At 43.0% G+C, this 24,613-nt stretch overlaps 1 protein-coding gene and 1 pseudogene across 2 annotated transcripts in view; both read left to right on the top strand.

Moving 5' to 3' along the window:
* Rb1cc1 (RB1 inducible coiled-coil 1) overlaps window positions 1-24,613 on the top strand; it is a 543,496-nt gene that overhangs the window by 433,084 nt on the left and 85,799 nt on the right. The window lies entirely within an intron of this gene.
* Window positions 11,714-12,272, top strand: LOC127201108 (60S ribosomal protein L31-like; annotated as a pseudogene).

The raw sequence follows: 24,613 nt of genomic DNA, 5'->3' as shown, positions 1-24,613 counted from the left end.
AACACCACAGGTGAGACTTTTTAAAATGAAGTGAATGGTGCCTACTAACAGGCACATAACCTATGTGTAGTCCACACCTCTAATCCCAGCACTCAGGGAGGCAGAGGCAGGGGGATATCTGTGAATTCAAGGCCAGCCTGCTCTACAAAGAGAGCCCAGAACAACCAAGGCTATACAGAGAAACCCTGTCTTGAAAAAAGAAAAAAAGAAAAAAGAAAGGGAGGAAAGGAGAGAGAGAGAGAGAGAGAGAGAGAGAGAGAGAGAGAGAGAGAGAGAGAGAGAGAGAGAACCCTTTTTGTCGGGGACAGGCTACATAGCCAAAGTTCAACCATCTTGTCAGAGCCTAGGTTCCTATTTCTCCAGAAGTCTGCCATTCACCAGAAACTAGCTGACCTTGTCGTAGGTCGACAGTTAGACACCTGTTGTGGTTTATTGTGGGGGCTGGTCATTCCAGACCCCCGAGCTACTCCTTTTCCAGTGGGACTACTGATAAGATCAGATTAAAGGCCAGCTGCCTGTGAGCAGCAGTTCCGGGAGCTTTTTCCTGACTAACCAGATCCTTCACAACTTTCCTGGAATTTCTCTCCTGCAATTATAGCAGCTGTAAAGATAGATACCTACCTGCTGGAGTTAGGTATCCATAGCAACCCTTGCTTACGCAAATACCCATGCCTCTGTGCCTATATGAACTCAGTGAAATTTTTCAATAAACAGGGTTTGATCAGAATGCAGACTTGCCCCCTTCGTCGTGTCTAGTGTTCTGTCTCATACAGGAAAATTCTCCTCCCGAGCGTTAGTCGAACCTCCGCGGGCCAGGGCGCCTTTTGATGTGTGTTCTGTCTCTAATAGCTCTTTTCTAGCTGCACAAGGTACCCCCAAAGGGTCTCTTTAGGGACAGAATTCTGTGAATTAAAAAAAGATATATTAGGCATGTGCCAAAACAGTTTGTCAATACATACTTTATATCTAAACTTACTTGTAAATTAATAGCTTTAAAATCACATATATGGCTACCTCTAAGATATCTAGGTCTGTTCTTCTAACATACCTGACTGTCTTCAAATGCATCTCTCTTTCTCACTCCCCCCCTCCCCCACTCTCTTTAGTGACTTTCTTTTTTAAATCAATAAAGCTCCACATCTTTCTATTCAATCAATAAACTCATTAACTTTGCTCCACTCAGAGTCATTCTGTATTCTTTTCTGTGGAAGATATGAAGGCAGAGGCCACCCGAGGTTCTACAGGGACTCCTCAGGCTACATGGCTGGCAACTGAGCTGCCTTTTCTGCTGACAGTAACAGTTCAAGGCCCACCCTGAACCATGCTGGCCTATGCTCGGTTTTCAAAGGACAAGCTCACAACAAATTCCATTTTTAGTCTCAATTTAAAAAAAAAATAGGATAATAAAAAGTTGCTGAGAGGCAGAGGAAAAGGGAAAGAGGTCAGATGTTCATGTCTAAAGTGCATGAACTGTGGAGGTGTGGAGAGATGCTTCTATATACCCAGAATTCAGAAGGCTAAGCTGGGAGATTAGCTTAAGGTCAGCTTGGGCACATAGTGAATTCTAGACTAGAGAAGAAGAAGAAGAAGAAGAAGAAGAAGAAGAAGAAGAAGAAGAAGAAGAAGAAGAAGAAGAAGAAGAAGAAGAAGAAGAAGAAGAAGAAGAGAAAAGAAAAAAAGAAAAAGAAAAGAAAGGCTCGTTGGCATGAAATGCTGCATCAGAGGACTCGCCGGGACTCTTTTACGTTTCTCAGGTGGGCCCCTAACTCCCTATGTACCAGAGAATGGCCTTTAACCCATCTGTTCACCTCTACCTTCTGAGTACTGTAATTACAAGAAAAGGGCACTAAGCCTGGCTCATTGGGGCGGGCGGGGGGTTATGGAATGAGGTTTCATTTTTCCTGTTTAGTCTTATTTTACTGAGACAAGATCTCTTTGTGTCACTCTGGAAGTCCTGAAACTTTTTTTTGTAGACTAAGTCAGCCTCAGACTCATAAGAGTTCTCTGCCTTTCCAGTGCTGGGGTTACAGGTGGGCACCACCATATATACCTAGCTTCAGTGTAATTCCTTCATAAACAATAGCTACTACTACTCTGGAGCCCTGGGTTTCAGCTCGCTCTGATTCTGTGAGTGTGTTGCTACTCACAGGTGTAAGACTGTGGGACAGAGAAAGACACTGGAGCTCTGAACTGTGCAGACAGAAAGGCCTGTCTGGAAAACAGAAACCAAAATAATGCTCTGTGCCTTTGAATGTGGATCTGGGCTCTGGTCATACCTGTCTACATGATTTTTTTGTTACTGGAACAAACAAACAAACAGAAAATGGCAGGCTTATTACCACTGCCTTTCAATACAGTTTAAACTCTTTCGTTCTATTTTAGACTGGTTTCATATGTAGCCCAGGATGGACTCAAACCCAAGATCCTCCTGCTTCAGCCTCTGCGAGCTGGTGTGCAAATCTCCTAGACAGCAGTTTATTCTTTCCTTTCTCTGTAAACTACAGAGCTCCTCTGTCCTCCTTCCCTCTGCCTTACCCTCAGCCTTGCAGAGCCAAGAGCACTTTCTGACAGGAGTCTCTGCCTTCACTTTCCCATTTCTTCTGTCTCTCATTTTACAGAGATCTTCAGATCACTCGATTTAAAAAAAAAGATGTATTTGTATTTATTATGTATACAGTGTTCTGCTTGCATTTGTGTCTATAGGCCAGAAGAGGGCACCAGATCTCATTACAGATGGTTGTGAGCCAACATGTGACTGCTGGGATTTGAACTCAGGACCTTTGGAAGAGCAGCCAGTGCTGGTTTGTTTGTTTGTGTTTGTTTTTATTTTTCAAGACAGGGTTTCTCTGTATTGCCTTGGCTGTCCTGCACTCACTTTGTAGACCAGGCTGGCCTCGAACTCACAGAGATCCACCTGCCTCTGTCTCTGCCTCCCAAGTGCTGGGATTAAATGTGTGCACCACCGCCGGGCATGGTAGGTACACTTGCTGTTAATTAACTTTAAAAAAAAAGTAATCTTGGAGGTTATACAGCTGAGCAATATATGATTAGCTTCCCTACAGATTGCTTGTTTGTTTCTTTACTTTTTCCCTTTTTGGGGGGGGGGGGGGGGGGGGGCTGGGGGACAGGGGAGAAGAAGTTGAGTCAAGGTCTCAGATATCCCAGGTTGGTCTTGAACTCAATGTATAGCTGAAAGTGACAGAACTCTTGGTCCTTCTGTTTTCATCTCCCTGTGCTCTGCAAGAAGACGTGTCACACCCAGCCCTCTAGCTCTGATCACAGCTTTGGTCTGTGGATTGAGACAGGAGTTGCTTAAATTAATTAACAAAAACTTGAAGGCCACTTCTTCTTTACTAGATTCTATAGCTATTTTGTGGGTGACTAAACTAAAGAAGAGGTGCAATATCTCTGACTTCATAGCATATCTCTATCCATTCTGTCCTAGTCTTAGAGTCAGACTCTCTTCTCTTCTGAATGTAATCGGGTAGAAATGCTTCAAGATTTAATACAGGAACAATGAGGACATTTACCACTGAAGGAGGTATATTTCTTCTGCCGCCCCTTCATGATTCTAGCAGTTCAACACCCATGATCTTTCAGCCTTATCATAAAGACCAAACCAAACTATGAGATCAGATGCAAAAGTGACAGTGCCGGCAACAAGAGAGATTCAGAAATTCCTTGGTAAAAACTCAACAACCCCTTAACCACCATGTACAAAGCCACGATGTCTGCACAGAATAACTAATAGACAATTACCAAACTTGAGCAGAGGTGGGTGAGGGTGGGAATCAGTCTTTGTTTAGAGCTGTCATTCATCTCGCTGGCCACTGTTAGCATCCTTCCATGCTCATGAGATATAGTCTTGTTCATAACACAAGGCCTTTCTACTATGCAGCCATGACATAGGTTCCCATCACTCTGTAGAAGCAAGAGGCATAGAATTCTCTATTTTCTCTGCTGTCAAAATTCTACTTCCTTTCCCCTAGCCTAGTTCTGAAGATACTATGGTTCACTCTTTATGAAGCAAAGTTAACTACTTTTTAATAAAACTCTGTATAACTCAGACCATACAAGAATATGGCATTTTGGCTGGGCATGGTGCACTCGGGAGGCAGAGGCAGGCAGATCACTATGAATTTGAGGCCAGTCTGGTCTACATAGTGAGTCCAGGAGAGCCAAGGCTAACCAGAGAAACCCTGTCTTGAAAAAAGACCAAAAAACAAAACAAAACAAAAAAGAATAGGACATTTTTTTAAACCTCATAAATGGGGACTAGAGGGATGGCTCAGACGTTAAGAGCAATGCCTGCTCTCCCAAAGGTCCTGAGTTCAATTCTTAGCAATCACGTGGTAGCTCACAACCATCTATAATGAGATCTGGTACCTGCTTCCAGTGTGCAGTTGTACATACACTGTGTTCATAATAAATAAATAAATCTTAAAAATAAGAAAACATCATAAATGTTAAGAAAATACTAGATGGAATTGGGTTATAATAGTGGACAAGAACATCATTAAGATGGAGATTACGCCAGATGGTTGTGGAGTAGGTTGTGGGCCTTTAATCCCAGCACTCAGGAGGCAAAGACAGGCAGATCTCTGTGAGTATAAGGCCAGCCTGGTCTGCAGAGTGAGTCCAGGACAGCCAGAGCTGTTATATAGAGAAACCCTGTCTCAGAAAACAATCAAAGAAAAAAGATGGAGATCATTGTGAGCTTTTCTTTCTTTTTGATTTTATTTTGTATTGTTTTCTGAGACAGGTTTTCGCTATGTAGCTCGCTTGGAACTCACTACGTAGACTGGGCTAGCCTTGACCTTACAAAGATCTGCCTCTCTAAGTGCTGAGATCAAAGGCATCGTGACCACACCCAGCTGGGGCACATGACTATGATGCTAGCACTCAAGAGACTGAGGAGAACAATCATAAGCTCTAAGCCAGCCTAGGCTACACTGTGAGATGCTGTCAATCATAAGCTCTAAGCCAGCCTAGGCTACACTGTGAGATGCTGTCAATCATAAGCTCTAAGCCAGCCTAGGCTACACTGTGAGATGCTGTCTTGCAAGAATAAAAAAGAAAATGACAGACAGACAATAAACGAATCCCTGTACCTCAGGGACGGGCATCCAGCTTGCTGCCTTACTCCTGCATCACTCCGTTCCCTTCCCCCATCCCCAGGAGGAAACATTTTGAAGGCTGGAGCCAGCACTGCACCCTGCTTGATTCATAGCTTTTGGATCAAATGCCATTCTCTCATCAGGAGGTACACCCGATATTTTCAAGATTTTGAACTTTTCATTGATCCTCCTGTTCGATAGTGCTTCTTTGAATTCCCTGAACAGAGGACTTTGATGCTTTTATGGCTTCTAATCTCACTAGTTTCTTTATGCAATGTGAATATGACACATAAAATGTTAGAATATTGCTGTATTTAGTAAAAGATTCAGTTCTGCCACAGAGCCAGGATCTCACTGTTATAGTGGACGTGTTACACATAATCACGAAGAAGATGCCGGAACACACGTTCTTGAAGATAGAAGTAGAAATGCAGTTTTTAGTTCATTGTAGAGACAGATGCTTACACATGGATATGAATGTTTATGTATGTATGCTCGTAGTATGTTGTGTACATGTGTGTCTTGTTGCCCTTGTTAGCTTAAAGAACCTCTGAAGCAACAAAAAACCCTACCACCACCAACTAGATCAAGGCAATATGTCCAGTAAAAGATCCTGGGAGAGAGGGCTGACGAGATGGCTCAGAAACTAAGAATGCTCCCTGCTCTTCAAGAACCCCTGAGTTTGGTGTCCAGCACCCACATTGAGCAGCTCACAAGCAGCTATAACTCTAGCACTCGGGAATCCTAAGTGCACATACCCATATATAGACAGACATACATGCATAAGCTAGGGGTCAAAGAAGCAACTTAAAGCTTCTAACCCTAACATTTCACCATGCAGGCCTCAAACCTCTTGCTGTGGCTTTGTGAAAAATGAACCAATACGGTTGAGCACGGTGACACACACGTTTAATCTGAGCCCTTGGGAGGCAGAGGCAGGTGGATCTCTGTGAATCTGAGGCCAGTCTGGTCGACTCAGTGATTAGCAAGATAACCAGGGCTGTATAATAGAGATGACCCTGTCTCAGCCAACCAACAAACTAAAGGACAACCAATAAATAACAACAACAAATGAATAGGGAGGATGATGGTGAAGTCCAGTGACTGTGAATGAACACTTGCTATGGAAGCATGATGACCAGAGTTCAGTCCACGTAACAAGCTAGGCACCCCACGCGCACCTGTAACTAACCCTTAAGAAGGGTGGAAACAGGAGGATTTCTGTCTTCATTTCAAAGCCACTCAACCATTCCTACCAGTACACACTGATAGAATATTTAGCCTCTGCTTTGGGTTATGAGTCAGTACTACTCTACTTACTTTTTCAATTTTTTTTTTTTTTTTTTAGATTTGGCCACTGACAGCTTTTCAGTTGGCTGTGGAGGAATGCTGAGTGAATGCATCAACCGTCAATAAAGCTCTGTTTAGCCAATCAGCTGGGCAGAAGGACAGGAAGTGGATGGCGGAACTTACTGGAAAGGAGGAGAAAGTTTGATGGTCTGAGAGGGGAGGAGGTTTTTTGAAGGTTGGAGGAAGATGATGGGGGCTTGACAAGGACTGGCCCAGCGGTCACAGTGGCAAGTGCTCGGAATGTATGTATGTTATAAGGTTTAGTGTAGTTTGTTTAGTTTACGAGTAGATTAGAATCAGTTCAGACTCTGCCCGGCGAAGTGCTGGCAGCTTTAAAGTTCTTTTCAGTCTCCCTGTGTCAGTTATTTGCTCTGTAGGCCTAAGGGATACATTACGATGCCCACAGAGAAGGGGCACCGGTCAGGGACTCACACCCCCCTTCACCCCAGGACTCACCCCCCCACGCCCCGAGAAACCTTTATTTTTTTTTTTTCTTTAAAGAATAACTAAGGATTTTTTTAATTAATAAACTTTGGGGTTTTTTTTTTTTTTTTTTTTGACAATTTCATACATGTAAATGATAAATCCTAGTTACTCTTACCCTCGATCTTCTCTTATCTCCTTCACACCTTTGTTAACGTCCTGGCTGTGTGTCTCTTTCCCATTCTCATAAATTTTTATCTGGTTTTTGTCACCCACTGGTTTTATTGTACCTGAGCGACAGTGAGTATAGAACACCATCGGAGCCTGATGGGTTCCGCAGGTCCCACTGAGCTAGCTCGCGCTCTCAGCTCTCTCCTGTCCCTGTCCTTTGAGTATTTGAGAGGCTTGTCCACTTGATTATTTCTTTTTACTGGTGCTGGGCAGGGAACCAGGGCCTCACAATTCTCTAGGAAGCTCTCTGTCTCTGAACTAATCCCCAAAGGCCATTGGGCGTTACTGAGATCCCATTGGGCTGGCAGAATCCAAGCATAAATCCTGAACAAACTGTGATGAAATGCTAATGGCCTCAGAGTCCTAGCAAGGCCTGGCCAAGCTTCTCCTGGAATCTTTGAGTAGACTTTTCTCCTGGATTTGACCAAGATCCCCTCTGAAATGACAGCCTTATGCTCTATTAATCAAGGTCAGTCAGAATTTCTTTGTAGAACTCCAAGACAGAAGGTAAAAGGAAGGTGGGAGTTTCTGTGCTACTCTTCAGGGAAGAAAAATAGTTCTGTAGCCTGCCTTAGGGAAAGAGAGAGAGAGTTAGAAGTTAGAGACTACAGAAAAAATATATGTGTGCTATGAAAGTGTGTGTGTGTGTGTGTGTATGTGTGTGTATATATATATGTATATGTATATATAATCATAAAAGATATACATATAATTGCCAAAAAGGGGGTTGGAAGTCAAAAGAGATCACTAAAATTACAAATTAGTAAAAAGACCAAGGAAACTGAAGACAGAACTAAGTTGCTGCTAAGAAGGTAACAACAGAAAATAGTAATATCCCTACCAAATGGTAAAAGGGGAAACAATAAGTAAATTAGCTCTCAGAAAAGAAAAAAAAAAAAATATATATATATATATATCACATTGTAGGAAAAAATAAGTATATGGTTTCCATAAACCAGAAACAACATGACAGAAGCCAGGCACCATGGCATATACCTACAGTCTTAGCATTCACGATGCTGATACAGGAGGACCAGTAGGAGTTAAAGGCCAGTGTAAGCTACATATCTATATATGTATATATGCACATACACACACACATACATGTTCTATTGTATATATTGGGAGGAGATAGAATACACACACATGTACAGATTAAAGGCTAGGGATGTAGCTCAGACATATTTACCTACCATATAAGGTCAAGATTAAGCCCCCAGAGTTGGAAAAAAAAAACAAAGAAACAAGTGCAGTGTTCACTTTTGTGTTGCTGCACTTGAAATATCTCACAGAAATACTGTACAAGGTTTCAGTCCTTTGTGGCAGAGAGAACATGGCAGATTCATGGCAGTGAGAGTGTGTGGTACCCACTTCTCATGTTACTGTAGATCATGAAGCAGAGGTGGTTTCTAAGGCTTGCCCTAGTGGTATTAATTCTTCCAGCAAAGTTTCATTTCCTAGTGGTCCCATGGCTTCACAAAATAGCAGCAGCAGCTGGAGAGAAAACATTTGAAACATGAACTAGTGAGGGACATTTCAGATTCAAACCATAATAAATGTGTATATTTACATATAAATACACCTATATAATATATACATAAATACTCATATATATTATATTAGCTTAGGAAACAAGCAACCACTAATATGGTGAAAACTAAGTGATGTGTTGACTTTGGATGTGGAATTCAACATCTTTTGGTTTTAATGTGTCTTTAGGTTTTGGGGGGGTTTTTTTTTGTTTGTTTGTTTTTGTTTTTGTTTGTTTGTTTTTGTTTTTGTTTGTTTGTTTTTAGAAACAGTCTTGTAAAGCCAGGTGTGGTGGCACATGCCTTTAATGCCAGCATTTGGGAGATAGAAGCAGGTGTATCTCTGTGAGTTCAAGGCCAGCCTGGTCTACAAAGCAAGTCCAGGACAGCCAACCCTACTCAGAGAAACCCTGTCTTGAAAATCTAAAAAACATCCTTGTGGTGTGTTTTCCTTGTCCAACACTGGGAATGGTGCTGAGTGGTAAGCTAGTTTTTATGCATCAGCAGGTCTTTTTTGTTTGTTCAAATATTTCCTTTTACTTGCTGTTTGGTGTGTGTGTGTGTGTGTGTGTGTGTGTGTGTGTGTGTGTGTTTTGCTGTTGCCCATATTTTCAGTCCTACTTCTTTAGACTCCATATTTTTTCCCTTGCACCAAATAATTTCCATTGCTTAACTCTCTCAAATTTTTCCATTCTGTCTGAAGTTAGTCCTGTCTTGTGGACAGAACATATAATGGCAAACCAACTCCTATCCAGGGTTTTTTTTTTTTCTCCTCATTTTTTTGCCTCTTGGACTACAAGTGCACACCATCCTCCTAGATCTTTGACTTGAGTCTTGGGCTGCTGCTTATCTGTTCTTATTCTGTGCCCTGGATTTCGAGCTGCCAGAATCTAGCCTCAGTTCTCCAAACTGCTTCCAGATCACTAGCTACTCCTGTGGGCAAACAAAATAAAAATTCCCAGGGGATGTGGTCAAATATGGGGCACCAGAGACCTGGTGGCACTCAGAGGAAGGATAATAGGCTACCAAGAAGAGACTTGATACCCTATGAGAATATACAGGGGGAGGAAGTCCCCCTCAGTCACAGTCATAGGGGAGGGGAGTAAGGGGAGAATGGGAGGGAGGGAGGAACAGGAGGATACAAGGGATGGGATACCCATTGAGATGTAATATGAATAAATTAATAAAATAAAATATATATATATATATATATATAACCAAAAAATAAATAAATAAATAAAAATCCCCAGACACCTAACCAGCCCTGGTTACTATAGCACTTTCCTCACCATCCTGCCTTGTTGTCCCAAGGATTAAGTAACATGGTCCATGTAGAAGTCAATAAAACCAAGGCTGATGCTAGACTGTTGGAGTATGGCCTGGTGTTTTGTGTTTGTTGATTGCTTGCCCCAAGATCCTTACTGTTTATGAGCACTCTGTCACATTCCCCAAGTATTGCTGTTTAACTTTGCCTAAGAAATTCTTCCTGATTGGCTGATTAAAGGGCCTAAATCTGGGCAGGAGGAATGGGGTAGGTGTGACCAAAGTTCTGGGGCTTTGGGAGAGAATGATCTTGGGAGGGAGAAGCCAACGGCTTCTGGCAGAGGAAGGAGGAGAATGGCTGTGGGATAGGAAAGATCCACGTGGGCCCAGAGGAGGAACTCTAAAGTTCCACAGGGAAAGAAATGGTCCAGATGTACAACCTCAGCAAGTATTTTGGGATTATGGATAGTCTGTAGCCCAAATAAAAATAACTAGAAGCAGATGGCCTGGGATGAAGGCTGGGATATAATGGAAGGTAGCTTAGGAGTTAATATCTGCCATGATAAGGCTATTCTAAAACATATCAGGTGTCTGTGTCTTTATTGATTGTGAAAGCAAATTAATAATACCACTATAATAACTATAAGCCTAATAATAAATGCTTATCAGGCCATACCACTAAATTAACAGCAACACTAGACTGACAGCAGGTCCCCATTCAATCCACAGTGAAGGTAGAGAGGTTGAGCTGGTACCTGCATGGAAACTTCACCCCCATGTTCTAGTCTCTTTATTACAGGAATGTACTCTGCAGGCTACTGAAAGAGAAACCCCGAACACAAACCCAGCTTTGACCTACAATCTGTCCTGCTTGTGAGCTGTGCTGGGGCTGGTGACACAAAAGTTGTGGAGTCTAGTTTAACTTGAGGTCCATACCAGCAGAGGGAGCCCCTGTCACACACTGCCTGTGTGGCCAGGAACTGGAGACTGGAAAGGCCAGAGACCCAAGATAGAGCCAAACAGAACTGACCAAGAAATAATTTTTTTTTTTAATGAAATGATTCCTAATGATATTCTTCTATACTCACAGATTAATGCCTTGTCTAGCTGTCATCAGAAAGGCTTCCTCCTCTGGCAGTAAGTGGGAGCAGGCACCGAGACCCACAGCCAAAGATTATGAGGAGAGAAAATCTAAATTGGGCATCCTCTCTGGGTTCATCCCCTCAGAGCTCAGGGAACCCCATGAAAGAGGGGGAGAAGAGATTGTAGGGGTCAGAGGGGCCAGGAGAGCATGGTCCACTGAACTAAGCAGGGCTCACATGGACTCATATGGACTCACAGAGACAGAAGCGACAAGCATGCTGCCCACATGGGTCTGCAGCAGGTCCTCTGTTTATGTGATGGCTATTAGATTGGTGCATTTGTGAGACCCCCAGCAGTGGGATCTGGTGTGTCTGTTCTGAGGACTGTTCTGAGGGCTCATTCCCTCCTATTGGAAGCTTTGCTCAGCCTGGGTCTGAGGGTTTTTGCCTTGTCTGATTGCCTCTTGGAGGCCTGCTCCTTTCTGAAGGAAAATGGAGCACAAGAGGATGGACAAGAAACTGTGGTTAGAATGTATTGTATGAGTGAAGAATATATTTTCAACTAAAAAAAAAAAAAAGCCTTGTTTTTGTTGGACAACTCCTGGCTTCACACAGGGGTTGAGAAATAGAGGAAGAGTAGTAGGCAGTGTAAGATCACCCCAGGGCTTTCCTGTCCACAATCCCTCCAGCCCATCCTTCCCAACTTGGGCCGGGCAGAATGGCTCCTGCAAAGAAGGGTAGCAAGAAGAAGAGGGGCCATTCTGCCATCAATGAGGTGGTGACCAGAGAAGACACCATCACTCTTCACATGCACATCCCAGGAGTGGACCTCAAGAAGTGTGCTCCTCGTGTACTCAAAGAAATTCAGAAATTTGCCATGAAGGAGATGGGAACTCCAGATGTGCGCATAGATACCAAGCTCAATAAAGCTGTCTGGGCCAAAGGGATAAAGAATGTTCCACATCGCACCCAAGTACATATCTCCAGAAAATGGTAATGAAGATGAGGATTCAGCAAACAGACTCTACATATTGGTAACTTATGTGCCTGTTAAAACATTTTAAAAATCTACAGCCAGCTGGGCGGTGGTGGCGCACACCTCCCAGCACTCAGGAGGCAGAGGCAGGTGGATTGCTGTGAGTTCAAGGCCAGGCTGGTCTACAAAGCAAGTCCAGGACAGCCAAGGCTACACAGAGAAACCCTGTCTCCAAAAGCCAAAAAAAAAAAAAAGAGAAAAAAGAAAAAATCTACAGCCAGTCAATGAGGATGAGAACTAACCTACTGAATGTCAAATAAAGATGCATAACTAAAAACAAACAAACAAAAACAAAACAAAAAAGGATCATCCTCAGCTACATAGTAAGTTCAAGGCCAGCCTGGGCTACAGGAGAGCCTGGGGTGGGGGTGGGCAGGGAGGAGGAGGAGGAGAAGCAAAGAAAGTACAAGGACACTGTTTGATAAGTTTCCCCCACTGACAGGTACAGGAATGTCAGGAGGAGCTCATGAGCTTCTTCCATGGTCCATAAAATAATCTGGGTTTATCCCACTGCTGGAGCTGATGCATTCCTTACACAATGCCAAAGGTGTGGCAATCTCCTGGGATAAGTCTTCTGGATCTGAATTTAAGCTTTATGACCAAGACTGACCTTAAACTCTTACCCTTATGTTCACCTCTGCAGGGCTGGGATTGTAGGTGTGCACCACCGTGCCTAACTTTCCTGAAATAACATCAGATCCAGTTTCCCCAGTGACAGAAGTGACTTCTTTTAATTTAAGTTAGCTGATGGGAAGGAGGATGTGAAAACCCCTAAAAAAGAATCTCAGAAGTTCCAGAGTTTAGAATTAACACAACACAGATGGCTTCCTTCTTCTTAGTATCCTCCTGAAAATGATAAGAATTTTACTTGTACTATTTTGCTAGATATGTTTGCCAATTGCCATGTATTTTAAACAGTAAATTATATTTTTCATAATTTAGTAGTATTTATTATTTTTACACTTGTGTATATGTGATTTGTGGGCATTTGTGGCAGGCATGTGAAAGTCAGAGGGTAACTTTTAGGACTTGGTTTTCTCCTGGCCTTGAGCTCATAGACATCCCCCTGCATGTGTCTCCCCAGTGCTGAGATTAAAGGCAAGTGACACCACCACCTAGCACCTCTCAACTTCTATCATAGTTCCAGGGGTCAAATGCAAGTGTTGGCTTGTGAAGCAAGCACGTCTACCCACTGAACCATCTCACTGGCTCCAGAACTTATTTTATGCCAGCATAAAGAAGTGAATATGGGCCGGGCATGGTGGCGCACACCTTTGATCCCAGCACTCGGGAGGCAGAGCCAGGTGGATTGCTGTGAGTTCCAGGCCAACCTGGTCTACAAAGATAGTTCAGGATAATCAAGGCTACACAGAGAAACCCTGTTTCAAAAAACAAAACAAAACAAAAAACCCAGTTACATTTTTCTTTGGGGGCACGTGTTTAAATTGTTACAGTCTTTTCGAACATAGGAGAGAGAGAAACTGGTTTTGCTTATCGGTTGGTTGGTTGTGAGTGCTGTGGGTCCAAATTGAGGCAACACTCTACCACATAAGACACCCCAACCAAGAACGGACAAAGGGAATTCATGCTTTCAACAATTCCACTAGCTGCTTTGAATGTTCAGGGCTATGTGAGTTCCCAGGCTTTCAGTGTGTTTGGGAAGTCAGTTAAGAATTGTTGAACCAGCCTGATTCTATCTTAAGTTTGGAAGCTATTTTGCTACAAGGTCAGATTAAGTTTCCTTTTTGTTTACTGCGAAGCTCAAGTTGGCCATGCTTTAGCCTATTTCTGACATTTGACACGTTCCTTACCCTACCGAGTTTAATTTATACTTTGAACATAACCTGAACTCTGCCCTGATAAGATTAAGATGTTCTGTCAAGGAGTCTTGAGGTATCTTGATATGTTATGCCAACATGGCCTGTCAAATAATCTTATCTGCTGTCTGCTTCTGTAATTTGCTTGCCCAATCCTTATGCTACCAACTTTCTCTGAAAATCCCCAGTTTGTACCTTTTCTCTATAAAAGAAGGCCCAAAAAGTTCACCCTCACTGCTCTCTCAAATCCTACTTTGGAGAGGCAGTCTTTCTTTCTTTCTTTCTTTCTTTCTTTCTTTCTTTCTTTCTTTCTTTCTTTCTTTCTTTCTTTCTTCCTTTCTTTCTTTCTTTCTTTCTTTTTTTCTTTCTTCCTTTCTTCCTTTCTTTCTTTCTTGTTTGTTTGTTTTTTGAGACAAGGTTTCTCTGTGTAGCCTTGACTATCCTGGACTCACTTTGTAGACTAGGCTAGCCTGGAACTCACAGGAATCGCCTGCCTCTGCCTCCAAATGCTGGAATTAAAGGCGTGTACCACCACGCCTGGCATGGAGAGGCAGTTTTATGCATAATAAATGAAGCTTGTTCAATTGGCCTTAATTTGGGCAATAATCTTCATCCATGCTTAGTGGTATCAACATTCTTGGAGACTGCAGTGAAATCAGACTCCAACCCAATCTCAGGGACCTAAAGAGCTGCTTCCCTTTGGGGTGCACATCTTGAGGAAGTTCTGAGGCCAAGGATATGCTGTAGGTCCCACAGACTACTGAGATGAATGGCAGAGATAAAAAGAAATGAGCAAACATCTGAAAATATCTTCATTCATAAGTGATAGTAAAGCGTCTCCTTCGGTAACATCTGGTACTGGTTCTGGTGGGATCCTGCTGTCTGGGGACTGAGAAGGACCTGACAAGTTGCATGAACTCCCATCAAGAGCACAAGTAAGACATTACTCTGCCTATCTCATTTTTTGGGTTGGTTGGTTGGTTGACTTGGTCTGGATCTTTTTTTGGTGTGTGTGTGTGTGTGTGTGTGTGTGTGTGTGTGTGTGTGTGCGCGCGCATGCGTGAGCACAATCACAAGCACATGCCTAGTTCTTGGTCCCCTGTGTCTTGCTCTGTATTATTATTATTATTATTATTATTATTATTATTATTATTATTATTATTATTATTATTATATCTCTTCTGCTTCCTTGATTTCAGTATTTTGTAGTCTGAGCTTGGGGTGTGAAGTGCAAGTTTCTGGTTTCTTTAAAAACTCAGTTGTGTCATTTGATGTTTTCTGGAAGCTGTCTTATGAGAGGGCACATGATGTTTTGATGGAAGCTGTCTTATGAGAAGACACATAATGTTTTGCTTAAAACAGACACATGAAGCTGGGCATGGTGGCACACACCTTTAATCCCAGCACTGGGGAGGCAGAGGCAAGCGGATCACTGTAAGTTCGAGGCTAGCCTGGTCTACAAAATGAGTCCAGGACAGCCAAGGATACACAGAGAAACCTTGTCTCGAAAAACCAAACAACAACAACAACAAAAAGCCCAAGACACGTTAAAGGGCATGTGATGCTTAGAAAGTAGATAGACCCTCACAGACAGTGAGACAATGTTTTTGCATTGCTATGTCATGCAGTACTTCCCTGGCCTTTGTTGGTCCTTGCTGGTCTATACTTTGTAGAGAGAAATGTGCCAGAGAACTTCTTAAGGTATTCTGGCTGATTCTGGCCACTTCTGCTGACTCATGCCAATTCAGCAGAGCCTTGCTGTTTCTGCTGGGCCTTGCTGCTACTACTCATTCATATTGCTATTTGGTGTTTGCTATTGGACTGGACTGCTGGTATCCTGACAACAAAGAGTAGAATTCCCCTAAGAAACTACTTCCAAACCAGTCCACAATCCCTTTTTCCTATTAACTTTCTTTTCCCCTACCTTTAGTCAGTGGGTTAGAAGGGAGGTAGAAGCGTTTAAGAATCCTAAATAAGGCTGGACGTGGTAGCGCATGCCTGTAATCCCAATACTCAGAAGCCAGAGGCAGATAGAGCTCTGTGAGTTTGAGGCCAACCTGGTCTACAAGTCAAGTCCAGGACAGCCAAACAAACAAACAAAAACAAATCTAAATAAAGTAGGTTTTGAAAAACTAAGCCTGGACAGAATAGTTAACATGACTTCTAAGCCTGACACTCCTTTATTCCTTTGTTTGTTTGTTTGTTGTTTTTATTTTTCAAGACAGAGTTTCTGGTTAGCCTCGGCTGTCCTAGACTCACTTTATAGACCAGGCCGGCCTCGAACTCACAGTGATCCACCTGCCTCTGCCTTCCAAGTACTGGGATTTAAGGCATGAGCCACAACACCCGGCTTCCCCCCCCCACACACACACTTTTTAAAAAAGATTTATTTATTAAGTTTTGCCTGCCTGTATGCCTGCACACCAGAAGAGGGCACCAGATCTCATTCTAGACAGTTGTGAACCACCATGTGGTTGCTAAGAATTGAACTCAGGACCTTTGGGGAAAGCAGGCAGTGCTCTTGACCTCTGAGCCATCTCTCCAGCTCCCCTGGCACACCTTTTAAACTGTCTTTAAAGGAACTTTGACAAACTTGACTGTCCTATAATTAAGCAGGATTATGATTATCCTATCACCATGGACCCAATCTTTTGGTTAACTGGAATGCCCTACATTCCCAGTCGAATGGCCCCCAGGAGGCACCTTCGACTCCTAAGTGGCCTGGGCAGCGGTCAGTGCCACCCTTGGTATGCCTGGCCACCTGGACCAGACATAGTATATTCTACCCTAGGCAGAAGCAACATCCAAACTGCCCCCATGGATGAAGGTTTGTACGGTCTGAATGGGCAAGGTAGCTATGCCCTGATCATAGCAAAGAAGACTCCCCAGAGCCCCCTGGCTGGGAACCACATTCCTCCAAAGATTCTGTCCTCCAGGACTCTCAGTCCTCTTTACCCTCTGATGCCCCAACTCTCCCCAGCCCACTGGCTTCTCCTCAGCCTTCTCCCACTCCTCAGCCTCTGCAGCAATTATCCCAGTAGACTACTCCTTCTGTCCCTGCTCCTACACCAGAGCCACTTTTCATCTTCCCCCCTCCTAATAACTGGCAGGGCTATCCAGACTTTGCCCCCCCCAACACACCACCAGCTGGCGGCTTCAGTCTTCTCCCCAGGAGGCCCATGGCTTCTTTTTCCACTCCTCCTCCTGAAGCAGAAGCAACTCCAAATTCAGTCTTCTCCCCAATCAACATGCAGCTCCTGCTTCCGATTCTATGCCCAAAGCAGAAACATCTCTTCTAGGCCCCGACCTTCCTCCCTGCTAGGCCCCAGAAGGACAATACTTGTATATTCCATTTACTTTAATGAATCTTTACAACTGGAAAAATCAAAATCCCTTTTCAGCACAGATCGGAGTTCTCTGATTTCCCTGATTGATTTTGTTTTCTTTAACCATCTCCTCACAGGGGATGACTGCCAACAAATTCTCTGTACTCTCTCCCTGTGGAAGAAAGAGAATCCTAGCAAAAGCAGCCAGAGCACTGCCAGAATTAGACATTCTTGACAACGACCTGAGAATGACAGCCACTAACAAGGCTGTACTCAGAAGGAAACCATATTGGAACTATGGACAGAAGGAGACAGGAAGTCACCCAGGCTCTACTGGAGGACCTCAGGCAGGCAAACCTGAAGTAGCTGATGTCAAATTAGGTATCAGACAAATCACCTTCAGTGTTTCTGGAGTGTTCTCTGGAGCGCTCTCTGGAGCACATGGGCCACATACTTAAAGATCTGTAGGACCCAGCAAACGTGTAGACAATTAACCTGGCCTTTGTAGCCCAGTCAGCATTAGATATACATAAGAAAATATAAAAGATGGGGGCTGGAGACATGGCTCAGTGGTTAAAAGCACTGCCTGTTCTTCCGAAGGACCCGGGTTCAATTCTCAGCACCCACATGGCAGCTCACAACTGTCTGTAACTCCAAGATCTGACACCCTCACGCCAACACACATAAATTAAAATTAAATAAAATATTTTTAAAAAGAAAAGAAAATATAAAAGATGGGTGAGTTTGCAGGAAAGAATAGGTCAGAATTATTAGAAATAGCCCAGGAAGTGTTTGACAATAGACAGCAAAGATTTCCCATAAAGAAAATACATCAGGCTGCGATGGCAGCACTACGTGCTCCTGGTACTTTTAACCCTGGACAAGTCACCTACAAGGAAAAGAAAAAGCCTCTAGAAAAGGACCAGTGTGCTTACTGCAAGGCACTGGGGCAGTAGAAAAGTTAATGCCCCCCAGTGGAAACAGGTAGACCCTTCCCAAGCACAGAAGAGAGTTCCTCAGCCAAAGCCAGTCCTGACTCTGGAAGAATTGGGGGGAGGGCATGACTTTTTCAGTTTAGGTCCCCGCAAGACTATGGTAACCTCAATTAGTGGCCAAACTGCAAACTGTTTGGTACATACAGGAGCATCATAGTGTGTGTTACTGAAACCCTGGAGACACCTTGGAAAAAAGAACAATGGATGTACAGCGGGTTACAGAGGGAATTTAAAACTATAATTGGACTACAAAATAGAGTATTGCTCTGGGAAAGGGAACTGTGACTCATTCGTTCATTGTTATTCCTGAATGTCCCTTTCCATTGCTTGGGAGAGATCGCCTGAGTAAGTTCCAAGCAACTTGTTCTCAGGTTCAGGGGAGATGCCTAAACCACAAATAGGGAACTTAGCCACAGTCACCTGCCCCTTCAGCAAGGAATATATCTACTTCTAAGACCCAGAGGGAGAGCTAAAGGAAAAACTGATAAAAGATATTCCTGGTTTCTGAGATGAAGATATTCCTCCTGGCCTAGCTAGACATGTGACCCTGGTAATTGTACAACTGACTTCTGGGGCTATGCCAGTGTAGTTAAACACTACCCTATTAGCTCATAGGCCAGGGAAGGGATAAGAACTCATGTCAGATACCTCCTTAAGGCAGGCATACTTAATCCATGCAAGTAAGCATGGAACACTCCTTTATTGCCAGTTGAAAAACTAGGAACTCAATACTATAGACCAGTACAAGATTTAAGGAGGGTTAACAAGAAGATACAAATTTTATCTGGTGCTAGAAAGATGGCTGAGTGGTTAGGAGCACTGGTTGCATTCCAGAGGACCCAGGCTCAATTCCCAGCACCCAAATGTTAGTTCACAACCATCTATTGAAGATTCCAGGGGATATTATGTTTCTTCTGATCTTCAAGGGCATCAGAAACACACGTGGTGCACATACATACACACAAACAGGCAATACATTCACATACATAAAATAAAATAAGCCTATTTATAAAAAGAAAGAAAGAGACTGGGCAGTGGTGTCATGCACCTTTAATTCCAGCACTCTGGAGGCAGAGGCTGGTGGATCTCTGAGTTTGAGGCCAGCCTGGTCTACAGAGTGAGTTCCAGTATAGCCAGGGCTAAAACAGAGAAACCCTGTCTCAAACAAAACAAAACAAACAAACAAACAAAAAAAAAAAAAACAGAAAAAAAAGAAAGAATTTTTTCACCCAACTGTTTCCAATCCCTACAGTCTGGTCAGAACGTGACCCCTTGAGCATAAGGTTGATACTGTACTTGATTTAAGAGATACATTTTTCTTTATCCTTCTTTGTTTTGTTTTTGTTTGTTTGTTTGTTTTTTGAGACAGCGTTTCTCTCTGTATGTAACCTTGGCTGTCCTAGACTTGCTTTGTAGACCACGCTGGCCTCAAACTCACAACAATCTGCCTGCCTCTGCTTCCCAAGTACTAGGCTCACCATCTCGGCCCTCTGTCAAATTTAAATCAGCCCACCTTTGCATTTTAATGGGCAGATCCTGAAGTAGGAATATTGGAACAACTGACTTGGACCCAATTATTTCAAAGATTCTGGAATTCCCGTATCATCTTTGATGAGGCCCCCTAAGCAGACTCAAGCTGTTTTTGCAATGAATACCCAAAGGTCATCTTCCTCCAGTATTTGGATGATTTATTATTGGCTTATTGGCTGCCAAGGACAAAGAGGACAGTTTAGGGCTACTCAAGGACTCTTAAGGACTCTGGGTCAACTATGCCACTGGGCCTCCAAAGAGAAAGCTCAGATTTGTGCTTCACAGGTCATCTGTTTGGTGTATGAATTCAAAGAAGAGAGAAGACTATTGTCAAAGGCCTGCATAGACCTGTAGTAGAAACCCAATCCTAACTCAGCCTGAGAAGAGCTAAGAGAAACTATTTCCAATAGAGGGTTTCTCTGTGTAGCCCTGGCTGTCCTGGACTCCCTTTGTAGACCAGGCTGGCTTTGAACTCACAACAATCCGCCTGCCTCTGCCTCCCAAGTGCTGGGACTAAAGGCGTGTGCCACCATGCCTGGCCTTTATGCCGTTTTTATCTGTCTAGTTTTACAGTATGGTCCTGCTCACTATACAGCTTTTTCATAAAGAACAGAGACTAACACTTTTTCGTTGACTCATACTATTTCTTCCTACTATGTAAGCCTTTGTCTAAGACAAAGATAAATCTATCCAACTTGTGTTTATTTTAATTTGAGCATAACAAACCTTACTTACTAACTAACCCTAAAATATCAACTCACTTGTCCTGAGAATGAACTCTTACTGTTAACCTTTAGGCTGTATCTCTTTGAACCCTGTTTTCTCTTAGTAGGTATTGAACTTTCCCTTACTCCAGTGTATCAGCATGGTTAGGTCCTCAGAAGAAGTAGCTGACATTTCTGAGCCCTTTCCTTCTCCCTCATATATTCCTATCAATTTTTGAGACCTTTTACTAAAGAATCACAGCTTTACTTAACTTATAAGTAAGCAGGAATCATGGCCTCATCTCCTGAGGCTTGACAAAGTCATTCCAAATACCAATCTCACTGGTCCTTGCCGGGTGGAGAGACGCTCCAAGGGCCTTGCCTCGAGGAGGTCACTCACAGAACATTCATGCACCTTTCCCAGGAGAAGCAACATGGCTCCCACCACTACACCTCACCTAACAGGATTGTTGGCTTTGTCTGGACACAAAACCCCTTACTACGTAGGGATGGTTTATAGCCTTTTACTGCAATACCACAAGCTACTACTGGTACCTGTCCTTCCTCCTAGCCCAGATTGTCCTAGGTGATATACAGGGACAGGAACTATGCATTATGTTCAATGTATCAGATCATTTGGCATCTCTTTATTTGGTGAATTGTGACCATTGTATGGAACCTACAGTTGTTGGCATAGAGAACAAACAGCTATTTGTTCCTGCTCCTTCCGGTATCTAGCAGGGTTGGACTGATGGAAGTATGTGTTGGTAATCAGTCTCCCGCATGCTACATGGGACACATCTCTTATTTTATTTTATTTTTTAAAGATTTTTATTTATTTATTATGTATACAGTGTTCTGCCTACACGTACATCTGCAAACCAGAAGAGGGCATCAGATCTCATTATAGATGGTTGTAAGCCACCATGTGGTTGCTGGGGATTGAACACATGACCTCTGGAAGAACAGTCAGTACTCTTGACCGCTGAGCCATCTCTCCAGCCCCGGGACACATCCCTTTTTAAAAATGTATGTTCACTCACATTATCCCTCAAATTTATATTTATGATGGGGACGCAGATCACATACATCGAGCTATAGCATTAGCCAAGTGGTGGCTCCTATTTTAATTCTACTTTTGGCGGGCACAGGAATAGTTGCTTCTGCAGCACTGCTAACATCAGCATTAGATCTACATGATCAAGGGTTCATGACCCGAAGTTTCCAAATTAAACAGGATCCGTTTTTGGAAAATTCAGTCCCTACATTAGAACAAGTAGATACTTTGGCAGAAGTAGTATTATAAAACAGCAGAGGTCCACCTTACTCTTTATGAGACAAGGAGGGCTGTGTATGGCCCTGTGGGAAACTTGGTGTTTCTATGCCAACCAATCAGGAATAATTAGAGAAACCATGGCTATAGTAAGAAATGATCTTAAAACCCAATTCTTAGACTCTCAAGGAGGAAATAATTGGTACCAATCCCTATTCAACAGGTTGACTGTAAAAGAAAGGTTTTTCTTTGTTTGTTTGTTTGTTTTTTTCCTGTTCCCATCCTTGCTCTAAATAATGACATGGAAACCTTTATATTTATTAAAAGCTTCAGGCACTATAGCTATTCTAACTCGCCAATAGTGGCCTGGCCTACTTCCCAGCCACATGGCCCATTGCTTGCCCTGGTACCTCCTTCATTTGTGTCCAGATAGTGACTCCTCCTTTTTCTGGTCCCCACCTGAGACCATCTCTCTGGATTCAGAACTCCCACCTTATCATCTCAGGCACAGCTATTGGCTGTTCAGCTCTTTACTTAACCAATCAGAAGGTGATGAAAAACAATGTTTACAGCATACTAAGACAGAAGATGCTTCATAATGATGACAATGCCAAAGTCTGGACTCCTACCAGATCTATGGTATAGAAATCAGCATTTGAATACAGTGTGCACAAAAATATCCTTCAGGGCCCAGCGTGGTGGCGCATGCCTTTAATCCCAGCACTTGGGAGGCAGAGGCAGGTGGATCGCTGTGAGTTCAAGGCCAGCCTGGTCTACAAAGTGAGTCTAGGACAGCCAACGCTACCTGACTCCAAAATAAATAAATAAATAAATAAATAAATAAATAAATAAAAGACATCCTCCAACAGTCACCTGCCTAACCACTCTCATCTCATCTGCTACAGGCACCCTAATACTCCTGATGCTGCACAGAGTCAGGCAATGTGCCTTCTGATGCATTACAAATTTCGTCTACTGCCATATCAAAAGTAACGAAATTCCCACACTCTGCTGGCATTATTAGCCCATGCAACAGACAGAAATGATCGTTCCCTTTCAAAGATTTGAAAGGGACTCATAAAGGAAGGCAGAAATGATAGGTAGACCAGCCTGACTCCATCTTAAAGTTGGAGGCCATTTTGTAACAAAGAGTTTGTTTCTGTTGACTATAAAACTGAAGACTGACCATGTTTTCACCTATTTCTGGAATTTGACATGCTTCCCACCCTACGGAGTTTGGCTCACATTTTGAATTTAACCTGAACCCTGATAAGATATTTTGCCAAGGAATCTTGAGGTATCTTGAGATGTTATGCCAAATGAACTGTCAAATAATCTTGTCTGCTGTCTGTTTTTGTAATTTGCTTGCCACGTCCTTATGCTACCAAATTCCTCTGAAAATCCCCTTTTCCCTATAAAAGGAAGCCCAGAAAGTTCACCCTCACTGCTCTCTCAAATTCCACTTTGAGGAGTCAAATACTATGCATGGTAAATAAAGCTTGCTTAGTTGCCCTTAATTTGAGTGGTGATCTTCATTTTTGCTTGATGGGATTAACAAATGTCTAATTTGTAAATTTTTTGCAAAGTCAACACAGCAGAGTCCTATGGAGAGTTATCACAGGAAGGCTAGCTGCTACACTTTTTTTTTTTTTTTTTTTCCTGAGACAAAGTCTTGATATGTAGCCCTGACTAGCTTGGATCTCCATTATGCTGACCAGGCTAGCCTAAAACTCATAGAGATCTATCTGTCTGTTGTTAGTTCCTGTGAATTGAGATTAAAGGCATGACTTCTCTAGGCTCCAATTTGTCACAAAGCAGTTGCCATTGAGCATAGTTGTCATGCCTACAATCCCAACTATTTGTTGGAGGAGACTCAGGATCTGGAGTTCAAGGTTATACTGAGCTACAAGGTGAGTTAAAGGCCAGCCTGAATTACACAAAACCCTGGGTCTTAGTTAGGGTTTAGTGCTGAGGAGACATGGACCATGGCAACTCATAAAGGAAAACCTTTAATTAGCGTTAACTTACAGTTTCAGAGGTTTAGTTCATTATCATCATGGCTGGAAGCATGGCATCATGCAGGCAGGCATGGTCCTGGAGAAGGAGCTGAGAGTTCTCTGTCTTGATTCACAGGTAGCAGAACTGAAGACTCAGACACTCTGAACAGATATGACCTTTTTAGACTTCAAAGCCTGCCCCCAGAGACCTACTTCCTCTAACATGGCCATACCTCCTGACAGTGCCACTTCCTATGATCAAGCTTTCAAATACATGAGTCTGTGGGGGACATTCCTATTCAGAGCACTGCGCCTTGTATCGAAAGAAAAAAAGACATCACCAAAACACAACAGTTATTAAGATACTCATAATTATATGCACTTGCAATCTCAGCACTTGGAGAGCGGGGTCAAAATAAGAGGTCTGCCTTAAGTTTGCAGCCTATCTGGGTTATGTAATGACTTCCTATTCAGCCTGGTGTCATAGAGTAAGATGCTGTCTCAAAATAAATTTGTTTTTCAAGATAGGGTTTCTCTGTATAGCTTTGGCTGTCTTAGACTTGCTTTGTAGACCAGGCTGGCCTTGAACTCACAGCGATCTACTTGCCTCTACCTCCTGAGTACTGGGATTAAAGGCATGCGCCACCATCGCCTGGCTCTGCTTACAATTCTTGTGATACTTCATAGACTCTTTCCTTTTTTTTTTTTAAAGGTTATCTTTTTAAAAAAATATTTTATTAATTTATTCATATTACATCTCAATTGTTAGCCCATCCCTTGTATCCTCCCATTCCTCCCTCCCTCCTGCTTCCCCGTACTCCCCTCCCCTATGTCTGTGACTGAGGGGGACCTCCTCCCCCTGTATATGTTCATAGGGATCGAGTCTCTTCTTGGTGACCTGTTATCCTTCTCTAAGTGCCACCAGGCCTATCCATCAAGG

Source organism: Acomys russatus, chromosome 2, assembly GCF_903995435.1.
Source record: "Acomys russatus chromosome 2, mAcoRus1.1, whole genome shotgun sequence".
Lineage (NCBI taxonomy): Eukaryota > Metazoa > Chordata > Mammalia > Rodentia > Muridae > Acomys > Acomys russatus.
Note: the sequence above shows the minus strand (reverse complement) of the source record. Positions and strands in the feature narration are given on the sequence as shown.